This window comes from Hypanus sabinus, chromosome 29, assembly GCF_030144855.1.
Source record: "Hypanus sabinus isolate sHypSab1 chromosome 29, sHypSab1.hap1, whole genome shotgun sequence".
NCBI classification, from domain to species: Eukaryota; Metazoa; Chordata; class Chondrichthyes; order Myliobatiformes; family Dasyatidae; genus Hypanus; species Hypanus sabinus.
Window position 1 is genome coordinate 180210 of NC_082734.1, and position 27278 is coordinate 207487.

Here is a 27278-nt window from a genome sequence, read left to right on the forward strand (position 1 = left end):
GAATTGGAGTTCACCCTGTGTTATGGTGCCAAAACCAGATGGTAGTATTAGGTTTTGTACGGACTATAGGAAGGTGAATGCTGTAATGAAAACAGATGCATATCCAATTCCTAGAGTAGATGATTGTGTAGATAAAGTTGGAAAAGCAAAGTTCCTTACAAACATTGATTTATTGAAAGGATATTGGTGTGTTCCATTAACGGACAGAGGTAGAGAGATTTCTGCATTTGTAACTCCATCTAGGTTATATGAATATAATGTCCTTCCATTTTGGATGAAGAATGCCCCAGGTACTTTCCAGAGGATGATTAACTCTGTGATTCAGGGATTGAAATATACTGATGCTTATATTGATGATTTAGAGACAGGAAATGATACTTGGGAAGCACACATTATTGCGGTGGAGAAATGGTTTGAAAGGCTTTCAAAAGCTAACTTAACTATTAATTTAGCTAAGAGTGAATTTGGACATGCCACTGTAACTTACCTTGGTTATGTTGTGGGTCAAGGTAAGGTAGCTCCTGTTCAGGCAAAAGTTCGGGCAATTTTAGAGATTCCCACTCCAACGGGGAAAAAACTCTCAGAAGATTTTTGGAAATGGTAGGATATTATCGAAAATTTTGTAAGAATTTTGCTAATGTTGCCCTTCCATATAACCATAACCATATAACAACCACAGCACGGAAACAGGCCATCTCGGCCCTCCTAGTCCGTGCCGAACTCTTAATCTCACCTAGTCCCACCTACCCGCACTCAGCCCATAACCCTCCACTTCTTTCCTGTCCATATACCTATCCAATTTTACCTTAAATGACACAACTGAACTGGCCTCTACTACTTCTACAGGAAGCTCATTCCACACAGCTATCACTCTCTGAGTAAAGAAATACCCCCTCGTGTTTCCCTTAAACTTCTGCCCCCTAACTCTCAAATCATGTCCTCTCGTTTGAATTTCCCCTACTCTCAATGGAAACAGCCTATTCACGTCAACTCTATCTATCCCTCTCAAAATTTTAAATACCTCGATCAAATCCCCCCTCAACCTTCTACGCTCCAATGAATAGAGACCTAACTTGTTCAACCTTTCTCTGTAACTTAAGTGCTGAAACCCAGGTAACATCCTAGTATATCGTCTCTGCACTCTCTCTAACTTATTGATATCTTTCCTATAATTCGGTGACCAGAACTGCATGCAGCATTAATACCTAACGACTGAACCTTCTTAACTAACCTTCCATGTGGAACTTTGTCAAAGGCTTTGCTGAAGTCCATATAGACTACATCCACTGCCTTACCGTCGTCAACATTCCTCGTAACTTCTTCAAAAAATTCAATAAGGTTTGTCAAACATGACCTTCCACGCACAAATCCACGCTGGCTACTCCTAATCAGATCCTGTCTATCCAGATAATTATTAATACTATCTCTAAGAGTACTTTCCATTAATTTACCCACCACTGATGTCAAACTGACAGGTCTATGATTGCTAGGCTTACTTCTAGAACTCTTTTTAAACAATGGAACCACATGAGCAATACGCCAATCCTCCGGCACAATCCCCGTTTCTAATGACATCTTAACGATCTCCGTCAGAGCTCCTGCTATTTCTACACAAACTTCCCTCAAGGTCCTGGGGAATATCCTGTCAGGACCCGGAGATTTATCCACCTTTAAATTTCTTAAAAGCGCCAGTACTTCCACCTCTTTAATTGTCATAGGTTCCATAACTTCCTTACTTGTTTCCCACACCTAACACAATTCAATATCCTTCTCGTTAGTGAATACCGAAGAGAAGAAATCGTTCAAAATCTCTCCCATCTCCCTCGGCTCCCCACATAGCTGACCACTCTGATTCTCTAAGGGGCCAATTTTATCCCTCACTATCCTCTTGCTTTTAATATAACTGTAGAAACCTTTCGGATTTACTTTCACCTTATTTGCCAAACCAACCTCGTATCTTCTTTTAGCTTTTCTAATCTCTTTCTTAAGATTCCTTTTACATTCGTTATATTCCTCGAGCAATTCCTTTACTCCATGCTGCCTATATCTATTGTAGACATCCCTCTTTTTCCGAACCAAATTTCTAATATCCCTTGAATACCATGGTGCTTTCAAACCTTGAACCTTTCCTTTCAACCTAACAGGAACATAAAGATTCTGTACCCTCATAATTTCACCCTTAAATGATCTCGATTTCTCTATTACATCCTTCCCATAAAACAACTTGACCCAATCCACTCTCTCGAAATCCCTTCGCATCTCCTCAAAGTTAGCCTTTCTCCAATCAAAAATCTCAACTCTAGGTCCTGTCCTGTCCTTCTCCATAATTATATTGAAGCTAATGCTATTGTGATCACTGGACCCGAAGTGCTCCCCAACACATACATCTGTCAGCTGACCTATCGCATTCCCTAACAGGAGATCCAACGCTGCCCCATCTCTAACTAACCTTTAACTCCATTAACTAACCTTTTGCAGAAGAATGTGAAGTTTGTGTGGACAGTGCCTTGTCAAGAAGCATTTGAAAAATTGAAAACAATGATATGTCAGAAACCTGTGCTTAAGGCACCTAACTTTGAAAAACCTTTTTCATTGGCTGTGGATGCTAGTGATGAGGCTGCGGGAACAGTATTGATGCAAAGGAATGAGGGTGATGAGGTTGATCATCCAGTAGCTTACTTTTCTAAGAAATTTAATAAGCATCAAAGAAACTATTCGACAATAGAGAAGGAATTGCCATCTCTTGTTTTAGCTTTAGAATATTTTGAGGTATATGTTGGTACAACTCAAAAACCACTTATTGTTTACACTGATCATAATCCGATAGTTTTTCTGAGTAAGATGAAAAACAAAAACAGAAGATTATTAGATTGGAGTTTGATGTTACAAGAGTACAATATTGTGATAACTCATACTAAAGGTAAAGATAATGTGGTTGCTGATTGTCTATCTCGATGTTGAATGTAGAATGTAATTTTTTTTATGGTGTGGGTTTTTTTTATTGTAACACTCCTACTGTATTGTGAGTTGTAAGATGCTATATGATGGTATTGGATATTGTGTATGTTTTAAAATTTATATATTGGTTTTTCTTGTAAATAACTTTGAAATTTTTGTTCTTGTCAGACCAAAAATGTTTTTTTGGAGGGAGGTGTTACGTACTCGTGACACGTGACAGTGGTACCCTTGTCACGTGACTGGGGTTGAAGCTATACTGGACTTGAGGTAATGGTCTTGTGATGGTGGAGTGACGTCATTTCCCCGCCAGTAGAGGTCATGTGACAGGTTTTTTTATAGGGTATAAAAGGAGGACCCCTCCCTGTGAGGAGGGGCAGTTCGTGGCTGGATTTGCCATGTTGACTTCATGCCACTGCGTGATTTAATATGATGACGCAGTTTAGTTGAAAGATGAAGTTTTATCTAAAGCCTAAAGTTTAAAAGGTCATTGCCAGCAGTTTCTTTACAATATTGCTAGTTGAGAATCAGTGGAGAGTGAAGATCGGAGTTCGGGAGTTAAAGATCGAGGAGAATCGATTTCGACGGTGAAACAGGTTCGACCTTGTTTGATCCTTATTCGGAAGGAATTCGTTGACTGTTGTCGTGTTAATCCCTACGAAATAGCAGAAACGATTGAGGACAGTGTGGTGAAGGAAAGGTCTGTGCCTTTAAGCCGTTTCGTTTCATAAATCCTTCGTGGGAAAAAGTTCGACTTGGGAACCGAAACAACACGACGTGAAAGTGAATCTAAATCGTCTTAAAAAGTCTCTCTCTTAAATGGACTGTGAGCATTTTAAACTTTTGGCAATACTACTTTAAAGAACTGTTTTTGTAGCATCGCTTTAAGAACTGTTTAAGCTGCCGCCCAGCAGCTGATTTCCTGTTACGTTGGTGATTTGTTTACTTTTGGGTGGTTTGTTTTCAGTGTTTAATAAACATGTTATTTGTTATAATAATCCTTGCCTAACTCATATATCTATTGTTGCCTGAATCCATAACTATACATATATATATATATATATCAGAGAGCTGGAAAATGACAGTGGAGAGTTAGAAAGGTGGGGTGGGGGATAAAGAACTGGCGGACGGACTTAGTAGCTATCGTGCACCAGTCCACAGTGGACGATGCTTGCAGCATGCCAGAAATTCTAGTGTGATCGGGGTCAGAAATGAACGAGGTTTCCGTTGCTAAGGAGGAGCTGCGTGGGAAGCTAAAATATGTTAATTTAACACGTCACGTGGACCTGATGGACTACACTCCAGTTTCCTGAAAGACATAGCTGCTGGGATTGTAGTGTCGGTAGTACTTGATCGTTCAAAAATCACCGTAAATCTATGACTTTGAGCTCCAACCTCAGTAGAAAAGTCCTGCTTGCAATCACCCTGTTTTTACCCCTCGTAATTTAGCATACCTGGTTTCTTCCAATTTCCTGGGATTCTCAGTTTCTTTGTGAAGGTACGAAGTTACGTTTGCCCCGCTCTGCTCGGCTGGAACGTCTCCAGACGTCAGAGAACTTTTTTTGGAAGACGGTCATCTACTCAAATACTATTTTGCATGTTCACTATCTATATTTCATTTCCAAGTTGAGATAATGACACTCAAAACATATGGTACTACAGAGTAAGCCAAATTTCAGTAATAAAAGACAAAAAGAAAACGAGGCAGGAGTTGGCCAGCAGCTTCACCACATTTCCCAGTCATTCAATTTCAATCCTGACTCCAATCCATGTACATATCCAAACTTCTCTTAATTGCATCAATTAACCTTCATCTCGTCCCACTCTAGCGGTATGCTCTGTGTGAAGTCCTTCCCCGTCAAATTCCCATTGAATATATAACTTTTCATACTGAACCTTGATCTTTGGTTCTCATCTCACTCAGACTGAGGGAGAAAAGCCTGCAGGTATTGACCTTGTCTATAACCATAATTGTGTGCATTTCATTCCCCTGTTCTCCACTGAATGAAATCAGAAAACGAATTAGTGGGCCCATCCGAGATTTGAACCCGGGACCACTCCCACACTCATAAATTCGGGCCCAAGGCGAGGTTCATACCTTTTGACTAACTGTCCATTCAATGGTTTTGTGGCAATACCCTTTCCTTTCATTTTTTCATCATCCTTCCGCAACACATCTTGCTTCGGTATTTCATGCCTGACCTTGGAAGAAATGACCACAGTAGAATAATGAAATTGTTCAGCGCCCTAGCGACCCTTCGGATCACGATGTTTTCTCCGCCTGTGTAAAACGACTATAACTCTTCCCTTCTACACAGGACATATCCTGACAGTTCTCTACGCCCACTTGTCTACCTAAGTGAACCAACCACTACTATACTGTTCCAAAAACTTACCATACTGTGTAAGAAAAAAAAACATACCCCTGACACCTCCCTAAACTTTCTTGCAGACATCTTACCATTACCCATAAGGAGTTTGTATATTATTCCCGTGAACCCGTGGATATTCTGGTAAATTATTTTAGTTAGATCCCCCCCACTTCATTTATCTATTAACTCTCCCCTGTCACTGCACTGCAGCGGCATTATTTTAAACAGATTGTTATAGTATTTACATTACAAATGCATTTAATTCCATATCCGCACTTTAAACCCCCAACTTTATTTTTGTAACCTTCTTTATTCTTCATCATTTATAAATGCTAAGTTATTGTTTCGCGTGTTTTTTTTTCTCTTTGAAGAGCACGCCACAGCAAATTTCTTCAACGGTATTATAAAAAAAATTAGGTACATATAAATGGGTAGCAAGCCCAAGATTCTTGCATAGTAATGAGATAATGTTATGTCGAAACATAGAAAACCTACAGCACCATGTAGGCCCCCCAGACACAATGCTGTGCCGATCATGTACTTACTTTACAAATTACATAGGGTTATCCATAACCCTCTATTTTTACTAAGCTTCATGTACTTATCCAACTGTCTCATAAAAGACCCTATTACATCCACCTCCAGCACCGTCACCAGACGCCCATTCCACGAACTCACCAATCTGTACGTGAAGAAAAAAGCTTACCACCGTCATTTCCTCCGTAACTACTTCCAAACACCTTAAAACTCTGCCCTTTCGTGTTAGCCAAAGGTAAGGGTAATTTCTCCATCAGCAATAAGTAGATAACGGAGCCCCTAACTGTTCAATGCTTAACCTCAGCTCTTGATGATCTATATCGAAGACTTTGAGAGTGTGTGGTCGGATTTGTCCCAAATTCAACGACATCGTTAAAAAAATCGCAGAAGTAGAATTTTCAGAAGACGCAAAGAAAGTTAGTTTGAGAGATTACGAGGCGGAGGCAATAGGCTATATGGACATTTTGTAATTAGGACAGAGAATGAAAAGATAAGAATATAATGCCTACCCGAGGGGTTATCATATCCTCAACCATTCTCTCCATGAAATGCTGGAAAGTCGCAGGGGATCCCAATAAGCAATGGGGTATACTGTCGAATTGGAAGAATCCCAGTGGATGTAAAACGCACTCCTGTAGTCCAGCACACTGAAACACTTCACTCCACTCAGACAAGCCTCTACGACTTCAATCCTCAGGACCGTATGCTGGTCAGGGGCAGTGAGCCTGTTTAGAGTCCTATGGTCCAAATACATCCGTACCTTCCCATTCTTCTTCCTGCCCAGTACTACTGAGGACGCATAGGGGCTTCTGGACTCACTGATGATCCCAGCTTCCTTCAGCTTCAACGAAAGCTGCCGAAAGTCTTCCACCTCTGCTGGAGCCAGTCGCCGCGACCTTTCTCAGAATGGGGTGTCCTCGGTCACCCGCAGCGTGTGGGGAATGCACTTGGAACAATCCACATCAAACTCGGTGCAGAAAAGATATCTTCCGACTTCAAACTCTTCTTCTAACCTCCTGGCAGCGGAGAGTCAGCAAAGTTGAATAACTCGGCAGTCAACTTTCCATATTTCGGAAAGGGTTTATGCCCGGCTTGGCTCACAGGAACATTAGACATTACGGTCACCGGAATGAGGTGTACCATTGGCATCCCCCACCTGAAGCTGACATGCCTCTCAGAAGTCTTCCTGACAATCGCAGCCATCCTGTCCAACTGTTCAACTGAGGGCTTCTGCAGTATCCTATCTGAAAAGCATGACTTCTCTTCGTGGTCTTCCGGAGCATCCACCAAGAGGACTTCGGCATCAGGTATTACTGGAAATTTGGGGATTCCCGTCACTATATCTGATTCCCCAGGCCGTAACACGACCGATCCGGACTGAGTGTACCATACAATACCACGTTTATGCTCATGAACTTACCCATCCAAGCATTCCTCGGAACACAGAGTGGTGAAGGTTGTTTTCAGAGGGCTTTCTCCAACTTTCTCCTGAAACGTGTCCTGCAACCCGGTCATAAGCTCTGTTGGGCTTTCTGTCGCGCCAAACACACTTTCTCGCGCTTGCATGTAGCTTACAAAGGTAGCAAAGGGGTTCTGTGCCTTTCCGAATATCCGTACAACAACAGCAGGCCCCTTTGAAACTTCGCTGTGTTTTAATTCGACCAGCTTCTGAGAGGTCTGCTCCGCCCAAGTCTCAGACACCTCTTTACCCTCGGGGAGGGCTTCATTCCTGAGAACGTTCTCAGCTTTCATAACCAGGACAACCGACCTGTGCAATTTGTCATTTATTAGCCAGGGAGGTAAGGGCTGGTAGCAACTCAGAATTCTCAATCCTCGCTGGAGAGTTAAATCAGACCATTCCTCCCCGCGCTCCGGCCCCCCCCCCAAAAAAAAACACCAAAAAAAATGAGAACAACCTGCCTTTGAAATCCGTATCCCCAGCTATGGAAGACTCGGCTTGCGATTCCGCATGCTCGCTCACACTCCCTTCCTCATGGGAATTATGGACAGCTTGCGGCCCCCCGCAGCATCCATAATCACGCATCGTAGAACGTTATCGGACAATAGTTTAACATAGGCTTAAGCACACAACCCACTGGATCAATGCTCAGGGCGATCACAAGTTATGAAACTAAATCGATCCCAGTCGAGCCCCAATAATTAAACACATGATCGCATAATGGATACAGCAATATGGCATCGTAGGCACTCGGTTGTGACTACATCTTATTCTGTTCCACGATCAGTCTGACTGTTTCCTACGACAGAGCTCTGTGCTTTCCCATTCATCTACCTGCCTATTTGAGAGTCTGTGGAATGCCACTAACGTATATGACACCACGGCACTGATTACAGTGCGTTACACGTACACACCACTCAGTGTGTAAAATAAGCGCCTCTGCCGTCACCACAATACTTTCCGCCCAACTCCATCAAGTGATGCCTCCATGTATTCGCCATTTTTGCCTGGGAAACGTACAGTATCTCTTGTTGTGCAATCAACCTCTGCCTCTTATTATTTTCTACACCTTCCCAACGTCACAGCTCATTTTTTGTCCTCTTAAAACAAACCTTAGCTCGTTCAACCTCTCTTCATAATCCTTGCGTCATAATCCTACTCCATCTCTAACGATTCGACAATGTGACGACCGGAACGGAACAGAACAAAGAAAGTGCGGATTCAGCAGGGTTTTATAGGGCTACAAAATTATCTCACGGCTCTTACACTCATTCCCCGTCTAATGAAGACCACCGCAGCCTCTGCCTTCTGCGGCCAATCCAATTCTGAATCCGCACAGGTAATATTCCCCCGAAGTCATGCCTCCTGCCTTCCTGCATGAGCATATCGTTGGACGAACAAACCATACTAAAATCCATCATATCCTCCAGTCCTCGGTTTTATTCAATATGTCTTGCTAATTCCTCACAGTATTCAATCATGTTCGTGAACCATGCTCTGCTCTTCTGAAATTCCTGTGGACTGTCCCTAATCAGTCTGTACTTCTGCAAATGAAGAGAACACAATGGAACTTTATTGTACTGGCTGAAGACAACAAAATTGCGTCGCTGCCCCAGACCCGGCAAAACTGATATTTGCAATGCCTGAGTTACAGATTCATTAAAGCAAGAATAAAACTGTATTTACATAAACAAATTATTTCGGTAGTACTCAAAAGTCATTGGCAAGGCAGTGGGTAGCATTATTCAGCAGAACAACTGCCCTCGGGATGAAGTTATTTCCGTCTAATGTCGTGGAGAAGATGTTTCCCTATCTCCTACCAGTTGACAAGAAATTCAACAGACAATGTCAGCGATCGGATCAATCTACTCTGTTGCCAGAGACATCGAGAATTGGATTGTCTCCCAGCCCGGTAGTTGAGCCCCAGTGATGTTCGGAGCCGTCCTAATCAAACATTTGAGTGTCTTGTAATCTGTCTCTCAGCATTTAGAGTAGAGAACTGCTGTTCCGTGTGTCAGTATGCTTTCTATCGCACATAAAATGTTTACCTCCTATTTTTGAGACAGATTAGCTCTCCCTAATCAACTTATATAGTATAGTCACTGCTTGTTGTTGTTGCTAACGAGGTTTGACTGATGGAGAAAGGGAGCTCCTCGGTGATATTCATCCGCAAAAACTTGACCCTCTGAACACTCCCAATTACTTCCTATTTAGGGATAGTGGAACTTCTTGCATTTTTGAAGTCAATTACCATTTCTATTGTTATCGTAATGGTGGTCGAAGTTTAAGGTTCTTTCTCTCTAAATGCAGATTACTTCCTATTTAGGGATAGTGGAACTTCTTGCATTTTTGAAGTCAATTACCATTTCTATTGTTATCGTAATGGTGGTCGAAGTTTAAGGTTCTTTCTCTCTAAATGCAGATTCATTAGTCTTTGTGATTAGGCCAATCACGGTTGTGTCTTCTGCGACCATGATGGCGGAGTCCGCAGCAAGAGCGGGAGTGCAGTCGTGGGCGAGGAGAGCGACAGAGTAGAGACGTGGGCTCTGGACACACTACCGCGGGGCACAAGTGTTGCAGTTTGGGGGTTTGGTGCGCACTTGCTGAATTTCACCATTTAGGTATGATTAGTTAGGAAGTCTAAGTTCCAATTTCAGGGTGATGTGCCGAGACTTGTGGAGCTCCTAAACGTATCTCCGGAAATACTCCCCAATTTTGCCCAAAACTGAAATAAGAGTAATTGGTCTATCATTCCCAAGGTTAATCTTGATACCTTTCTTGAATAAAATAATGATATTCGTCAGAAACTCCCAACGTTTAATGTTTCGCACCTATTCCTGTGGCCAGTGTGGACGCACAGATCATCACCAAAGCCGAAGCAATCTCTTCCTACGCATCCATTAGTAACATGTGCTGTATTCCTTTCACTATCCGGGGCGTATCTACCCTCATGCTCTTCAGAATCTCCAATGCATCTTCCTTCAAAACCTTGACATATTCCAGCATATCAGCCTGTCCATGCTACCCCCACATTCATCAGGTTTCCTCTGGGATTCCAACTCTGTGGTCAGCGGAGTACTTGCTGAATAGTACTGGTCCACGGCATAAAATCTGTTGGGAACCTCTGCACTGATGAGTGCTGAAGCAAATCGTTCATTAACGACCTCCACTACCGCCTCCGACTCCAGGCACATGTTTCCTTACTGTTGTATCCTTCATCTTGTCCTCTTGTTCTCCTCCTTGCCAATGCACTTATGTCCATTGTTTGGCTCCTTCTTGGCGACTTTGTAACTCTCCAGAACCATCTCTGATGATCTCTGCTTCGTAGGTCTTAAGCCTGCTTCTTTCTTCCTCGGGAATGGATATTCCATATCTTGTTACTGCCATGACCCCTTCGAGTTACCATTCTTTCCCTACCTCAGTGGGTCAACCTTCCTACAACGCTAAGCAAGTGCACCCTAAACAACCTTTAGATTTCTGCTGGGCCTTTTCTTGAGCACATACGTTCCTATATATATATATCCCCAGCTTCCTGCATCATGATGAGTTCTCCCCCAAATTAAATTTCCCAAAATATTCTCTTCATATTCTTATCCATGGCTATGTAAGAGTACAGGGAGTTGTCATCAGAATCACCAAAACACTCGCTAAGCCTCGTATATCTTAGTTGAGCTTATTCTCTTCAAGCATCGGCTTTCTAAATTATTTCTAAAATTTCTAAATTAAAAAAATTCTAAGTCACTGCTTACATGCTTTTTGCGCTACCTCTCTTGTTTATTTATTTCTTATTGTTCATTTTAGCACTTTTGGACGTATTGCACTTTACCAACATCTCACATTTACTGGAGATAGTAAACGTGATGCTGGTTCCGATTCTGATGATGGAAATGAGGAGCCAATGATGATCCATAATGTGCACCGCCATTTATTGAGACATAATTCGGAGCTAGAAAAGCCGATGCACATTTGGTATTGGTAATATTTGTCATAGAGTTTATTATAGAGATCTTTAGCCTTCAATGTTAGCAAGAAGGGGGTTCTTCAATACATTTCGTGCTGTTGCTGCCAATCATGCCTGTACAATGGGCTGCTGTTCATTGTGATTGAAGATGTGTGGATAAATTTGGAATAAAATGAATAAATCCGTATGGTCTACAATTACATTGGGCAAATGACTCAGACTGTTCAAGCCCTCTGTAATGTTCATATGATGTGGGATTGGTTTCAGGATAAATCGTGAGCTAACTCGAAGCTATCATTTGCTTTGAGAGATATGGAGCGAGATATCATACAATAAATAACAAATAAAATGAATGTGACGGCAAAAATAGAAGTAGGTAATAGGTCATGACGGGCATTTCAATCCGGAATGCGCCGAACAGCTTTAAAAAGTTTCTGATTCTTTTACTAGACTGTGTTATGGACTAAGCTTTAAGTATTTCCTGTGGCACCGTGAGAACCCAGAATTAGAAACGGCGCCTTGTTTGTTAACTGACTGTAACTAACTCGAGGTATGTGCAACCTTTGTTGCTATTGTTTTTTTTTAATATAACTGGGGTATAGATTAATGTATAAAAGGGCAGCGAGATCAGACCGCAGGTAGTGTGTCAGATGTTTAGATTACTGAGAGAATCCCTTCCCACATTCACAGCAGGTGAGCAGTCTCTCCCCAGTGTGATTTCAATGATGCACATTTGGTTGATTTGGCTAAGGAAATTGCTGAGGAAAAAGTCTGAGCAGGTGATTGGCCTCTCCCCTTGTAAAATAATAGGCGTGCCAGTCAGTCAGATGATTGAGGGAATCCCTCCCCACTGTCTGAGCAGGAAGGATGGTTGATTGAATCCCTTGTCCCACTTCTTAAATATCTGAACAGGGCCAGCAAAACTGGCGTATTGTGTTCTACTTTCCCGTAGACAAATTCCTAGTCGTGTTTAACCTGTAAGAAGATTTACAAAATCCATCAATGGGATAAGGACAACATTTCAGATGAGATCACTGGAGTTGTGAAGGTGTGTTGCAGCCATCAAATACTAAATTTGTGTGTATTTACAAAATACAATTAAGTTGGTCAGTAAAACTATTGAAAATCTTTTCTTTGTCCTTTTGTCAGTTAAATAAAGGTTCACGTGAATTAACATATCACAATTTTTTGTTTTTATTGCATTTTTGAAAATATCCCAACTTTTCTGGAAATGGGGTTTTCTAATTGTGATACCACTTTCAGTGAATTAAGGACTTGTATTCTCAGATCCCTTTCTTCTACAGAACTGCTCAGAGCCCGACCAGTCACTGTGTAAGACCTACCCTGGTAGGTCAAATACAACACCTCACACTTGTCTGCATTGAATTCCATTTTCAGTTTCTCAACCCATTTTTCCAGCGTGTCCAGATCACACTGAAAGCCATGATAATCTTCCTCACTGTCCACTACACCCCCCCCCCCAGTCTTGATGTCATCCAGAAATTTGCTGATTCAGTTAACCACACTATCATCCAGATTACTGGTATAGATGACAAACAACAGCAGATCCAGCACTGATCCCTATGGCACACCACTAGTCACAGGCCTCTGGTCAGAGAGGCAACCATCTGCTACCACACTCTGGCTTCTCCCAAGGACAGGGTCTCAGCCAGTTTACTATCTTATCTTGAATGCTGAGTGAGTGAACCTTCATGACCCACCTCCCATATGAGACTTTGTCAAGTGCCTTGTTAAAGTCGATGTAGACAACATCCACTGCCTTGGCTTCATCCCCTTTTCTGATAACTTCCTCAAGAGACTCTAAAAGATTGGTTAGACATGACCTACCATGCACAAAGCCATGCTGCCTATACTTAATCAGGCCACATCCATCCAAATACTTATATATCTGGTTCCTGCACACGCATTCCAATAACTTTCCCCCCACTGATGTCAAGCTCACCAATGCAGTTATTCCAAGTTTATTTTTAGAGCCTTTCTTGAACAGTGGTACAATATTGGCTGTCCTCCAATCCTCCAGAACCTCACCTGTCACTAAGGATGATTTAAATATCTGTGCTTGCTCCCCAACAATTTCTGCACTTTTCTTTCACAGGGTCCTAGGGAACAACTTGTCAGGCCCTGGGGATTTATCCTTGGGATAGCAAACTCTTCCACATCTGTAATCTGTACAGGGTCTATGAAGTTGATGTTGATTTGCTTCACTTCTATAGACTCTGTGACCATATCCTGAGTAAATACAGATGCAAAAATATTATTTAAAATCTCCCCCATATATTTTGTCTCTTCATCTGGATTACCATTTTGATATTCCAGAGGATTATTGCTTGCAATCTTTTGCTCTTAACATATCTACAGAATCCCTGAGGATTCTCCTTCACCTTGTCTGCTGGGGCAACATCATGCCTTCTTTTATTTCTTTCATAAGTGCTCACTTGAATTTCCTGCAATTCGTAAATACCCCATTTATTGCAGGGGGAATGGGAGCCTGAATAACAGAATAGATAGTGGTGGGGTTGTGGAGACAGATGTTGTTCTGTCCTCAGACAAAGTCAGGAATGAAAAACGTTGAGCATGGTGCAGTGAACATGCAGAGCCCTGTATGTTTCAATACAAGGAGCAGCGTAGGAAAGGCTGATGTGTTCAGGGCATGGATCAACACCTGGAATTATTACAGTAGGATCTGGCAACTGTGGATTGGGGCAGACTGCTTTATGGCAAAGGTGTGTTTGATCAATGGGAGGCCTTCAAAGTGAAATTTTGAAAGTACAACGTGGGTATGTGCTTGTCAGAATAAAAAAGTAAAGATAGAAACTGTAGGGAACCTTGGTTTGCAAGTGATATTGAGACCCTGGTGAAGTACTAACAGGGATACCAGGTCGGTTCTTATGGAGTTTAAGAAATGCAAGAGAACACATAAGAAATAACTCAGGATGGCTAAAAGAAGGCATGAATGAGATTGCCCTCCCAGAAAAGATGAAGGATAACCCTCAAGGATTCTAGATATAGATTAAGACCAAAAGGACTGCAAGGAACAAAGTTGGTCCTCTGGAAGACCGGAATGGAAATCAACATGTGGAAGCAAAGCAGATGGGGGAGATCTTGAACGTTTATTCATCTGTCTTTACTCAGGAGATGGACGCAGGGTCTATGTGAGTGTGGAAAAGCGGCATGAAAATTGTGGACGAAGTACAAATTAAACAAGAGATGTTTGATATCCTGAGGTAGATTAGGGTGGATAAATCTCCAAAGCTTGACAAGGTGCACCCTCGGACCCTATGGAAGGCAAGTGCAGGAATAGTTGGGGCATCTAGCAGAGATAATTAAATCATCCTTGGAGACGTGGATGTACCAAAGGATTAGAGATCAAACAATGTTTCAATTAATGACATAAGGCAAAGAGTGGTTGTAGATGGGTCATATTCTGCATGGAGGTCGGTGACCCATGGTGTGCCTCGGGGATCTGTTCTGGGACCTTTACATCTTGTGATTTTTATAAATGACCTGGATGAAGAAGTGGAGGGATTGGTTAGTAGGTTTGCTGATGACACAATGGTTGGAGGTGTTGTAGATAGCATGGAGGGCTATTAAAGGTCACAGTGGGACATTGATAGGATGCATAACTGGGCTAAGAAGTGGCAGATGGAGTTCAACCCAGAAAAGTGTGAAGTGGTTCATTTTGGTAAGTCAAATATGATGGCAGGATATAGTATTAATGGTAAGACTCTTGGTAATGTGGAGGATCAGAGGGATCTTGGGTTCTGTGTCTATAGGACACAGGTTGACTCTGTGGTTAAGAAGGCATATGGTGTATTGGCCTTCATCAATGCATGGAATTGAGCTTAAGAGCCGAGAAGTAATGTTCCAGCTACATCGGACTCTGGTCAGACCACACTTCGAGGACTGTGCTCAGTTCTGGTCGCCTCACTACAGGAAGGATGTGGAAACCATAGAAAGGGTGCAGCGCGCACAAAATGCTGGTGGATCACAGCAGACCAGGCAGCATCTATAAGGAGAAGCACTGTCGACATTTCGGGCCAAGACCCTTCATCAGGACTGAAATGTAGAGGTGCAAAGTGTGCAGAAGTGATTTACAAGGATGTTACCTGAAATCGAAAGCATGCCTTATTAGAATAGGTTGAGTAAACGCGGCCTTTTCTCCTTGGAGCGAAGATGACCTAATAGATGTGTACAAGATTATGAGAGGCATTGATTGTGTGGATAGTCAGAGGCTTTTCCCAGGGCTGAAATGATTGCCACAAGAGGACAAAGGTTTAGGCTGCTGGGGAATAAGTACACAGAGTTATCAGGGTTAGTTTTTTTTTACTCAGAGAATGTGAGTGCATGGAATGGGCTATCGGCAACGGTGGTGGAGGCGGATACGATAGGTTATTTTAAGAGGCTTTTAGATAGGTACATAGAGCTTAGTAAAATAGAGGGCTATAGGTAAGCCTAAGAATTTCTAAGGTAGGGACATGTTTGGCACAACTTTGTGGGCCAAAGGGCTTGTATTGTGCTGTAGGCTTTCTATGTTTCGCTGTTTAACGTAGAACATGGAACGTAGAAATCTACAGCATTAATATAGGGCATTCAGCCTACAATGTTGTGCCAACCAGGTAACCTATTCTAGAAACAGCCTAAAATTTCCCTAACGCACAGCACTCTAGTTTTCTCAGCTCCGTGTACCTATCTATGAGGGTGTTAAAAGACTCTATTGTATCCTTATCCAACACCGCCACTGGCAGTGCATTATATGCACGCACTAATTTCTAGGTAAAAACTTACCCCTGACATCCCCACAGTTTCTATTTCCAAGCACCTTAAAATTATGGTCCCTTGTGTTAGCCATTACAGCCCAGGGAAAAACCCTCTGCCTATCCACATGATTAATGCCCCTCATCATCATAGACAGCTAAAAAAGGCTCTAAACATAAACAAGGAAATTAGACATTGCTTTGAAGATTTGTTAGAGGTATAAAATATTATTATTGTATAGATAGGTTAAATGCAAGCAGCTTTTTTCCACTGAGGTTAGGTGTGATGACAACCAGAGGTCATGGGTAAGTGGGGAAGGTGAAAGTTCAAGGGTATCATGTGGAAAATCTCTTCAGTGAAACGGTCGTGAGAGTGTGGCATGAGATGCCAGCACAAGTTTTTCATGCCAGCTCGATTTCACCATTTAAGAGAAGCTTGGATGGGTACCTGGATGGTAGGGGTATGGAGTGGTGCGGTCCCAGTGTAGGCCATTGCATCCGAGAGTTAAAATATTTTCAGCATTGTCTAGATGGGTAAAATGGGCTGTTTCACGGAACTTTTCCACGTTCCTATGACAGAGAAGCTGACCAAACTTGATCGGAAGGGGAGACAGGTAGGAATAATGACGGAGCAGCATTGGCTGGAGTTTCTGGGAGTCATTCAGGAGGTGAGTGATAGCTACATCCCAAGTGGAAGCACAGGAAAGGGAGGAGGACACGATCACAGGAGAAGCCAAAGCCAGCATAAAAGCCAAAGAGAGGGCAAATAATAGAACAAAAACGATTGGAAAGTTTTTAGAAACCAACAGAAGACAACTAAACAAGATCAGGTATGCTCAGGGCATTGAATTATGATATTGTAGTCATTATTGAGTCTTAGTTGCACCCAGTGGTCTCAGGAATTTAGAGGAACAGAATATCCGGATCCTCAATATCTCTTGAAAGCCAAGGTTCACTGCCCCAGTTACCTTTCAACTTTTATTTTGACAGGCACATAAAAACTCTACACCCTCAAAATTTCACTTCTGAAGGCCTCCCACTCCTTTGCCGGAAAACAGCCTGTCCCAAACCACACTTCTCAGATTCTTTCTGATACCATCAAAATTGTCCTTTCTCCAATTTAGAATCTCAACCTGTGTTCCAGACCTCTCTTTTTCCATCTTTACTTGTTATCTCATGGCATTATGATCACTAGATGAAAAGTGTTCCCATAAACTATTTTCTGTCACGAGCCCTTGATCATTTCCTAACAGCTTATTGCACACTTCTAAGTTGGGAATTCTACATACTAATTAAGGACACATTTGACAAATTCTCCCCAGCTATTCCTTTTACAGTATGGGAGACCCAGTCAATACTTGGAAAATTAAAATCACTTTCTGAATCAACATTTGTTTTTTGGCACAGTCTGCAATCTCTCTACAAATTTGTTCCTCTAATTCCCTTAGACTTTTGGTTGCAACCAAGTCCCAGTAATGGCTGCAATATCATAATTCCCTGTCCTGAGCTCATCTGGCTTCATTCAATGTCACAGAAGCAAGGGAACTGGTTGTGGACTACAGGAGGAAAGGAGACAGACTAACCCCTATTGACATCAATGGAGCTGGGGCTGAGAAGGTGAACAGATTTAAGTTATTTGGCATAAACATCACCGAAGATCTCATGTGGTCTGTACATACCGGCTGTGTGGTATGTGACTGTTTGCCTCTTGCACCTCAGACGGGTGAAGAAGTTCAGGAGGAGGTCCCAAATCCTAAGAACTTTCTACGGGGTCACGATTGAGAGCATCCTGACTAGCTGCATCACTGTCTGCTATAGAAGCGGTTCTGTGTTCATACCTCAGTTATTCTTTTGTGTAGAAATCTCAGCAGCTCTTTTAACACAGAAAGCAGTTCCCACAAACTATGCACTTAATATCAGCAACCTTTCCACGTGTCTGATGCCAAAGTAGAACCTTCTTACAAACAACACACATAAAATGCTGGTGGAAAGCAGCAGGCCAGGCATCGTCTATAGGAAGAAGCGCTGTCGACCTTTCGGGCCGAGTACCTTCGTCATGGTCCTTTTTGTGTGTTTTGCCTGAATTTCCAGCATCTGCAGATTTTCCCGTGTTTACCTTTAGCTTTAAGGGTTGCCTTATACCTGAGAGTCTGTTGGTTCAACAGTATATTAAAGGCACTTATTATGATATATTAACCATTTTTACAGGTGGATGAAAATAATTTTAATTGGGACTTTTGTTGTGGCATTGTTCTGACTGAAATACTGGCAAACATCCAGCATGTATCAATACATATAGCTGAATTGGCTGCCATCATTCTGGGCTTAGAGTGTGTGGTGGAAGTTTATCCAGTAAATGTTGGGGACTCTTCAGATTCCTTTACCAGGTGAAGCACATTACATTGAAAGTAATCAAATGCTGGCGTCATTGCAATTTTTGAGCGTTGATATCTTTTATTGTCAAAACTTCATCATTTTATAGGAGTGACTTTAATTTCATGTTTTAGGATTCTGTTTCATTATTTACAAATCTGTGGAGCATGAAGGTGTAATCCAGGTTTAATTTGAAGGGGAAAAAAGTAGTAGTAAATGTGTTATTTCCCAATTCTCTGCACCACACTCAATCCTGTTGGTGACGGAATGCACCTTTAAGTTGGAATGTCCATCGCCATCTATCCAATCCACGCCGTATTTCTTCGTGTTCGCCAAAAATACAATTGGAAGCCGGACAATGGTGTGATGGACAGTGGATTTGCCAGCCAGCATCAGACTAACTCCTCCTCCTCTGGGAACTTCAGACATTGATGGAAGTGTGAGGACATAAGTGGAAATCGATTGACATGTCTGCAGACCACTGATTAGGCGATATTAGGGTAGTCCTTTGACTGACATCTGGAGTGCTCTTTGAGGTATTGGGACGACAGGACGCTGCTTTGCGCCCCTCCCCAGCTCACACTTTCCCACTGTATCAGAGCTGCTGGTCGCCCGGGAACTCCAGTGAGTTCAGGCGGTGAATGTCAGGTGCTGGAGCACGGATGCATCTGGCTTGTGTTCAGGAAACGGCTTTATTAATGAAATGAAGCACCGATATGACCGGATATTTCACCGCGCTGATCACCTGCTCCCTAAATTTCGACTGAGTCACGGCATAAATAAATGTGTTCGTGCAGCAACTGAAATCACTCAGCAAGTACCCGACGTAGTGAAAGATCAATTCGGAATCATTGAAATCGGATCCTATACCTGAGACCTGATAATATTTAAAACCAGCGTCATCCACAGGAGGATGAAGCTGCCGGACAGAGTGAAGAGTAAAACCACAGACTTCCTCCTGCTCTCCATCTCCGGGTCACTGCGGTTCTTCCCGTTACTCTGAGCCTTCAACCCTTTACGGACCCGACTGGCCAGTAAAATGTGCCTGACAGTCAGAGCGTTGAGCAGCAGCACCCCAGCAAAAGGGAAGAACGGAGTTAAAACCGTATGGATCCAACCCACACGGGGTCAGTGAAATAATTGCTGATGATAATGCAGAGCCATGGTACATTGTTAATGATCACCTAGGGTTCTCGCGTAAAGTATCGGGGAACATTTTTCAAACAGAACAGCGCACCGGTTGTTGATAGAATCACAGCCACCGTTTTCCCGGTGCAATATTTTGTTTTTAGCTTCGGGCAGCAAATTGCGACAAACCGATCAAAGGTGAAAGTGATGGTGAACCAGACTGAACAGTCTATGGCCGTGAACTTCAGCACACCGATAACATTGCACACAGGGGTGATGTCCAAAAATGTCTACGGGAAATAATACACATTGATTTGATACAACATGACCTCGGTGATAATTGTTAGTAGGTCCGCTGCTGCCATGGCCACCAGGTAGCGAGTGGTGCAGACAGAGAGGCCGCACTTTCCCCGGGACAGGATCATTATCGCCATGACATTAACTGGTAGAGAGGGAAAGAATAAAACAGACACGGACATTATTGAACACATTCTCCGGGAATTAACATGGGATAGGGTTTCAGCTAAAGATCAGGCGTGCTGGAGTCGGTAAACGCCTGCTAATCTGACATTAGAGAGGGTTCGCACTGTATATTATTTTTCTTCTTCAGTGCGGAGACCAGATGATGTGAGGGCTACAGTCGGCGATAAAAACGACCTGCATGAACAACAACAACTTGCGATGATTCGCGTCGGTGCTTGGGTCGCTTTACCTGATTTACCTGAGCCTAAGCAGCCGGCTGGAAACTGAACGGATACAGAGCGGAGCAGCACATACACAAAATGCTGCAGGAAATCAGCAGGTCAGGTAGCATTCATGGAAGGGAGGAAACTCTGGTTTTGGGTCGACACCCTACTTCAGGACGATGCGGTGCCCAATTTTCAGACCCACTCAGAGTGAAAACATGAAATAATTAGTAGGCAGAAACTAAATAGCTCGGTTAACGGATTAGCGATTCAGTTCTAGAGCACACGACTGTAGATCCATGGACACTGGTTCAGATGGTCAGATGCAATCATTGACCAACAGGCAGTGGAATCCGAGGGTCACAGACTATGCAGTCAGGCGTGAAACACAGGAGCAGGAATGCACTAAATAATTCAGAAATACTGTGCTTCAGAATCTAATCTCCACCCAGTCGCACCTCCCTAGAGAGCTGCCTCTCCTCAGCACTGATACCACACTGAAAAAAAAATTACATTCAAACTTTTCCAGTCAGCCCTTCCCGTAGACATTCCGGTGTCCAGCACTAAGAAAACTCCAGACAAGGTGGCATGAAAAACAAGAGCAAAATGGGAGTCAAACCCTTCAGTTAGTGGAGACAAACACGAGGAAATCTGCAGATGCTGGAAATTCAAACAACACACACAAAATGCTGGTGTAACACAGCAGGCCAGGCAGCATCTGTAAGGAGAAGCACTGTCGACGTTTCGGGCCGAGACCCTTCACCAGCATTTTGTGTGTGTAGTTAGAGGGGAGACAGATATTCCGCTTAGTTTGCATTAAGTATGAAAAGTCAGAATGCTGGATCGGCAGGATTGATATATCTCACACACTGGAAGCTTGCAAAATGATAATTAACTGGTTTACGCAGAATGACAGGCTGCAATTGTGATTTGCCCTGCTCACTCACCAGGAACTCCAATGACAGCAATGAACACGTACAATATTTTCTCCACACTCTCGTACCTATCGAACATTGCTGATATTTTCTCTGTCCAGTAATGTGTGCTCCTATGCTGCAGGTGATCTCCCGGAATGAAATGTGGTAGCACATGCCTGGAGTTTTTAATACCATTTGGCGAATCCACAGGGACTGATTACAAGACATAAAAAAACAAGATTTTAAAATTACTTACAAACCGATTATTTCAGCCAAGTGCAGTCCCTGCGGTGACAGATTGTGATTAATTTAGTGACTTTTTTTTAGAACAGTGTTGGTGTTAGTTTGACTTCACAAATGTGACCTGATGAGTTTTATCAATTAAACGTGCTTCCACTGTGAATATGTGCTTCAAATGAACAATTTGTCGGACACAAGTATATTGAAACAAGTTGTATGATTGTAGCTTAGGAAATTCTTATTGTATCACCGACTGTTACCGATCTCAATGGAGTCTATGTTTACGGAATTCTACCGGGACGCAAGAAAATATCCTTTGTGCTGAAGAATAAATACTTTAATTTCGACCATTCCAATTTCTTTAGTGAGTTATTCCAATCATATAATTCGGGGCCCGTCCATCATCACCCTCTCCCACTAAACCGAACGAATGGCCATCAAAATCAACGGTCCCGTGGGGCATATGTAAGTTTAAAATATATCCCTCCGTGTGTGTCAAAGAGCACGTCAGAAATCTGGAGAGACGGATAACAAAGTGCCGATGTGTGCGTGTGTCCGTATGTGTGTGTGTGTGCCTGTGTGTTTGTGTGTGTTGGTGTGGGTATATTTGTTTGTGTCTTTGTGTTTATGTGTGTGTGTGTGAGTGTGTGTGTATGTCTTTTTCTGTGTGTGTTTATGTCAGTGCATGTGTGTTTGTGTGCCAATGTGTGTGTGGACATGACTTCTGTTTATTTGTGTGTATGTTTGCGTGTATATGTGTGTTTCTGTGTGTGTGTGTGTGTGTGTGTGTGTCTATGTATCTCTAACTCCGTGTGTTTGTGTGTGTACGTGATTGTGTGTGAGTACGTGCGCATCAGTGTGTGCCTGAGTGAGAATCTGTGTGTATGTGTGTGTGTGTGTGTGTGTGTGTGTATGAATGTGTGTATGCATGCTTTGTGTTTACGTGTGTGCTTGTATGTGTGTGTATGTCTGTTAGTTTGTGAGTGAGCCTGGCTATGTGTGTGGAGGAGTGGGTGGGGGGTGCGTGCATCGTTGTGTGCGCACGTGAGTGGAGTTTATGTATATGTGTCTGCCTATGTATCTCTCTGTTTGTGAGTCTGTGTGTGTGTGTATGTGTGTGCGTGTGTTTGTGGGTCTGTGTGTGTGAGAGAGAGTGTGTATGTGTGTGTGACTATGTATCTCTCTCTCTGTGAGTGTGTGACTATCTTTGTGTGAGTTTGTGTATGAGTTTGTGCGTGTGTGTGGGGTGTGTGTCTGTGTGCGCGGCCGTGTGTGTATCTGTGTGTGTACTTGTCTTTCGTTTGTGTACGTGTGTTTGTCTGTGTGTGTGCGTCTCTGTATATCAGCGTCTGTTAGTTTGTGAGTATGTGTGTGTTTGGGGTTGGGTGAGTGTGGATGTACCTGTTTGTGCGCGCATGTCTGAGTATGTGTATGTGTGTGCCTGCGCATTTCTGTGCCTGTAAGTTTGCGTGTATCAGCGTGTGTGTTTGATTATTTGTGTATGTGCGGTGTGTACGCTTGTGTGTCTATCTGTGTGTGTGCATTGCCTTGTGTTTATGCGTGAGTCTTTGTATGCGTGTGCGCGTCTATGAATAATATAAATATAAAACAACGCATATAAAACAGTAATGTTAAACCTGACATAATTTTTCAAGGGGAGGTGCGGTGCAGATTCCTTTCCTACTAATAGCGGTTGGTGTCTGAACAGGAGTGGTGTTGGAGACAGATGTGATAGTGGCGATATGAATGTGTGGACAATGGAGTGACGTGGAACTTGTGTTGGTAGAAGAGATTAGTCTTAGAAGACATGAAATGGATTGACTCACAAAATCAACCGATAAGTTCCGAACAGCACGGTGAGCCGCACTATTAGTTTCTACTGATCCGCACAAGCGTCCAGTTTTAAATTTGAATAGGTCATAGAAATTAACGTCAGAGTACTTCAGTGTAAATAATACCGAATTCCTAGTAGTCTTATAGATGACAATCTCTGTCCGGAAGTTGAGAATTGAAAGAGAGCTGGACAAGAAGGGTATTTCTTCCTCCTGGTTTCAACAGTCACCTTCTACAGTGTGTGCCTATTCATTTCGTTGTGTTTTAATTTACTGCTCATCCGCGGAGACCTGGCCTCTTTATTAGTTTCCTTGGAGTGTTTTCTCTCAGTCAAGCAATATTTACAAATTATGACAAAATGCGTTCGAAAAAAATCTGTCTCATGTGATTGTACACAAACATATAACTAAGCGTATTTCGTAATTCTGCAAGTGCCGAACTAAAAGGGGTTAACCTCATCTCATCTGGACTGTGATTAATCGGACCAGTGATGTGCAATAATTTTCTCTTGTTGTTCTACACCACTTGCTTGAAACAACAAAAAATATACACACTTATTCGCAGCATACAGAACATTTTCCCCAAAGCTTTAAGAAAACCTACCGTATATTTATATGTATAGAGGGTATTTTAACAATTATATTGACTATTCTATTCTTGGTATGAGACATCAGTGAAAAAACATTTTGGTTGTGTAAAGGTGGTAGTGATAAAGACTATACAATCTTGGATGTTCAGATTATCTGACCCTACTGAACACACGCTGTGCCTGTTTTCGTCAGTGAGGGTCTTTATCCGCGAACCCACTGAACAATATCCGGATTTAATTTTATGCCGACCGACTAAGTAAAAGTGTGTAACAAGACTTGCAAATAAAGGACGCCGAATTTCACTTATACAAAAGAAAATAAAAATGTGCCTGTGACTCGATATATAAACACGGCCCAATGTCATGACAGAATAAAAAAAGAATGAATATCTCTCCTTAGCAACCGGGTCACTCCTGATATCAGTACAACAATATTAACAAAAGCCGAGGTTCAATGACTTTACGTTCCACTGATGATCGGGTACTCGTTGGTACATGGATAGATCATCCCTCTCCTCTGAACTGTACAACCGGCAAAACAAGACCATAATGATAAGTTGCATGGAAGTTCTATCCGCATCACATAGCCATCTCCTGCTGTACAGGGTACTATAAATGACATTATTGATTGCACGTTTGAGGTACTGATTAACCAGTTTGTAATTTGCTGCGTTATCAGCATTTTATTTGTTGCAAGTGTTACGTACTCGTGACACATGGCAGTGGTACCCTTGTCACGTGACTGGGGGTTGAAGCTATACTGGACTTGAGGTAATGGTCTTGTGATGGTGGACTGATGTCATTTTCCCGCCAGTAGAGATCATGTGACAGGTTTTTTTTACAGGTTATAAAAGGAAGACCCCACCCTGTGAGGAGGGGCAGTTCGTGGCTGGATTTGCCATGTTGACTTCATGCCACTGCGTGATTTAATGTGATGACGCAGTTTAGTTGAAGGATGAAGTTTTTATCTAATGCCTAAAGTTTAAAAGGTCATTGCCAGCAGTTTCTTTACAATACTGCTAGCTGAGGATCAGTGGAGAGTGAACATCGGAGTTCGGGAGTTAATGATCGAGGAGAATCTATTTCGACGGTAAAACGGGTTCGACCTTGTTTAATTTGGAAGGAATTCGTTGACTGTTCTCGTGTTAATCTCTGCGGGATAGCAGAAGATTGAGGATAAAGGAAAGGTCAGTGCTTTTAAGCCGTTTCGTTTCGTAAATTCTTCGTGGGAAAAGATCAACGTTGGGGATCGAAGCAAAACGACGTGAAAGAGAATTTAAGTCGTCTTAAAAAGTCTCTCCCTTAAGTGGACTGTGAACATTTCGAACTTTTGGCAATACTACTTTAAAGAACTGTTTTTGCAACATCGCTTTAAGAACTGTTTGAGCTGCATCGCTTAAAAGAACTGTTTAAGCTGCCGCACAGCAGCTGATTTTCGGTTACGTTAGTGTTTGTTTACTTTGGGGGGGGGTTGTTTTCAGTGTTTAATAAACGTGTTATTTGTTATATGAACCCTTGCCTAACTCATATATTTATTGTTGCCTGAATACGTAAAACAAGGGACCCGGCTTTGGCAAACAAAGACTTAACCTGTATGTTCTGGTACTCACTGACCGTGTGGACAGTGATGACAGGGCATCGGCCCAAACTTTGTGATTGTGCGGAGGGGCACTTTTGTAATGAACGATGTTATTATATGTTATGTCCTTATGGTCAGACATCTTTTTTTCGCTGAGTCCATCATGAGACTGCGAGCAATGAAATTACCAGTATTTTCAGAGATGGTTCTGAATAAGCAGTGATATGTTCTGCGAGAGATGGTGGGAACGAATGAGCTGTGATAATAACATTGCAATGTTGAGGGAACTGGACAAGCAGTGACATTATCTATGTGGCCAGTGGTATGTCAGATTAAGCACTGACCAGGTTGGTCAGTGATGTGTCTGTAGAGTTCTGACAGTTCTGTTCACTGCAGTAGTGGATCCCTTCGAAGCAGGGAAATAAACCAGTTGTCTCCTCACAGCTCAGGAAGGGAATCAAATTATCTGTCTCCTAAATGTATCCTTCTCAATCTATCTGTATAAATATCCATTTATCGATCTAATATCGATTCATATCCGCTCATTGGCGATAAACTGAAAATCTCTTTCTTTAAAGTAGGCACGGAAACTATTTTTATGGAATATACAGAATCACAACCAGAAAATAGATACCAGAAATGATTATGAAAATCGTGCAAAAAATTAAAAATGTTATAAACATTAATTGGTTAGGCACTTCTGGTGGCGGGCTTTTCGTGCTCCACACAGTGGCAGCTCGTACCCCTTTAGTCCTCTGGTGCCATCCAGAACTAACCCGTGGCTCCAAGTAACTGTGTGCATGTGACGGTGACAACACCCTAGTACACCGCGTCGACAGGTGGGCTAAACCAGTTGAGTGTAGCCAGGAAACTTCAACCCCAGTAAGAAGGAAGTTGCCTACCCCGGCATGCGAAACCAGTTCCTGGAGTGGACGGATGAGATCAACTAAAAGAAAATAAAATTATGTTCACTGTACATCTAATGAGATAATTTACTGAAAGGCACAATTGTGCTTCAACGCAATCAATCAATGTTATTAACAACCTACCTTCGCTTTGCAAACTGTAAGGGAAGAAGAATGTTTTTTTTTACAAAGTAATAAAAGACCAAGTGGCGAATAATTAATTAGAATATGTAACTGAAACATCTTCAATGGAGAATACTGTATAATCTACCCTTCTCAACTTTTCAGTGCAGATTTGAAACTCACCCATTTCCTTCAGTTGGTTACTAGTTCCTGGATTGATGTTAACATTTCAGTTTACCATCAGATCCATTCCTCCTCACTGAATCATGGTTCAATTATGTACACCACCATGCTGACGAAGCAGGATTGCCTGATAGATCTATCACTAAGCCAAACACGATCACTAGTCAAGGGTTGCATCGCTGTAATGAATCTGCATCTCTTAACCAGAACATAGTGTAATTTTCATACCACAGTGCCCAAAATCTAACCTGAAGACTTTGTCTCATTCAGGGATTCACAATGTAAGGCAGTCATTTCAAATAATGATACTTCAGTGAAATGAGAAGTCAATACACTTTCTGTGCATGCATATTGAAGGTATTAACGAACACATATGTCAAATGACGTTAATAGAATACAGAGAGACATCAGAGAGCATGATAGTGTTACCAAAAAGATGAGGGTGATACATGTCAGTTTTAGATTCATTTCATTCAATCACAATGAAGAGAAACTAAAGGAAGCAAAGATGTGGAAAGTAAGATGCAACAGGCACCTTACTTTAGCCCTATTGTCCCATGAAAATTTAACAGTAAGGTATTGTTAATTATTCACTGGCACTGACCCGATGGAAAAGCATTTCCACTTTGACACATATTTGAAAGAAATAAGCACTCTGCAAAT

At 42.3% G+C, this 27278-nt stretch overlaps 1 protein-coding gene across 8 annotated transcripts in view; it reads left to right on the forward strand.

Moving 5' to 3' along the window:
* Window positions 1-27278, forward strand: part of LOC132382835 (zinc finger protein 850-like) — a 109927-nt gene that overhangs the window by 31731 nt on the left and 50918 nt on the right. The window contains exon 3 of one of the 8 annotated variants that reach the window (XR_009508475.1): window positions 20171-25441. The exons of 6 other annotated variants lie outside the window; for them this stretch is intronic. The gene's annotated coding sequence lies outside the window, so the exon portion shown is untranslated. Of the gene's footprint in view, window positions 1-3475; window positions 4200-20170; window positions 25442-27278 lie in introns of those variants that run through there. One more of the 8 variants, XR_009508474.1, reaches the window with a different exon arrangement.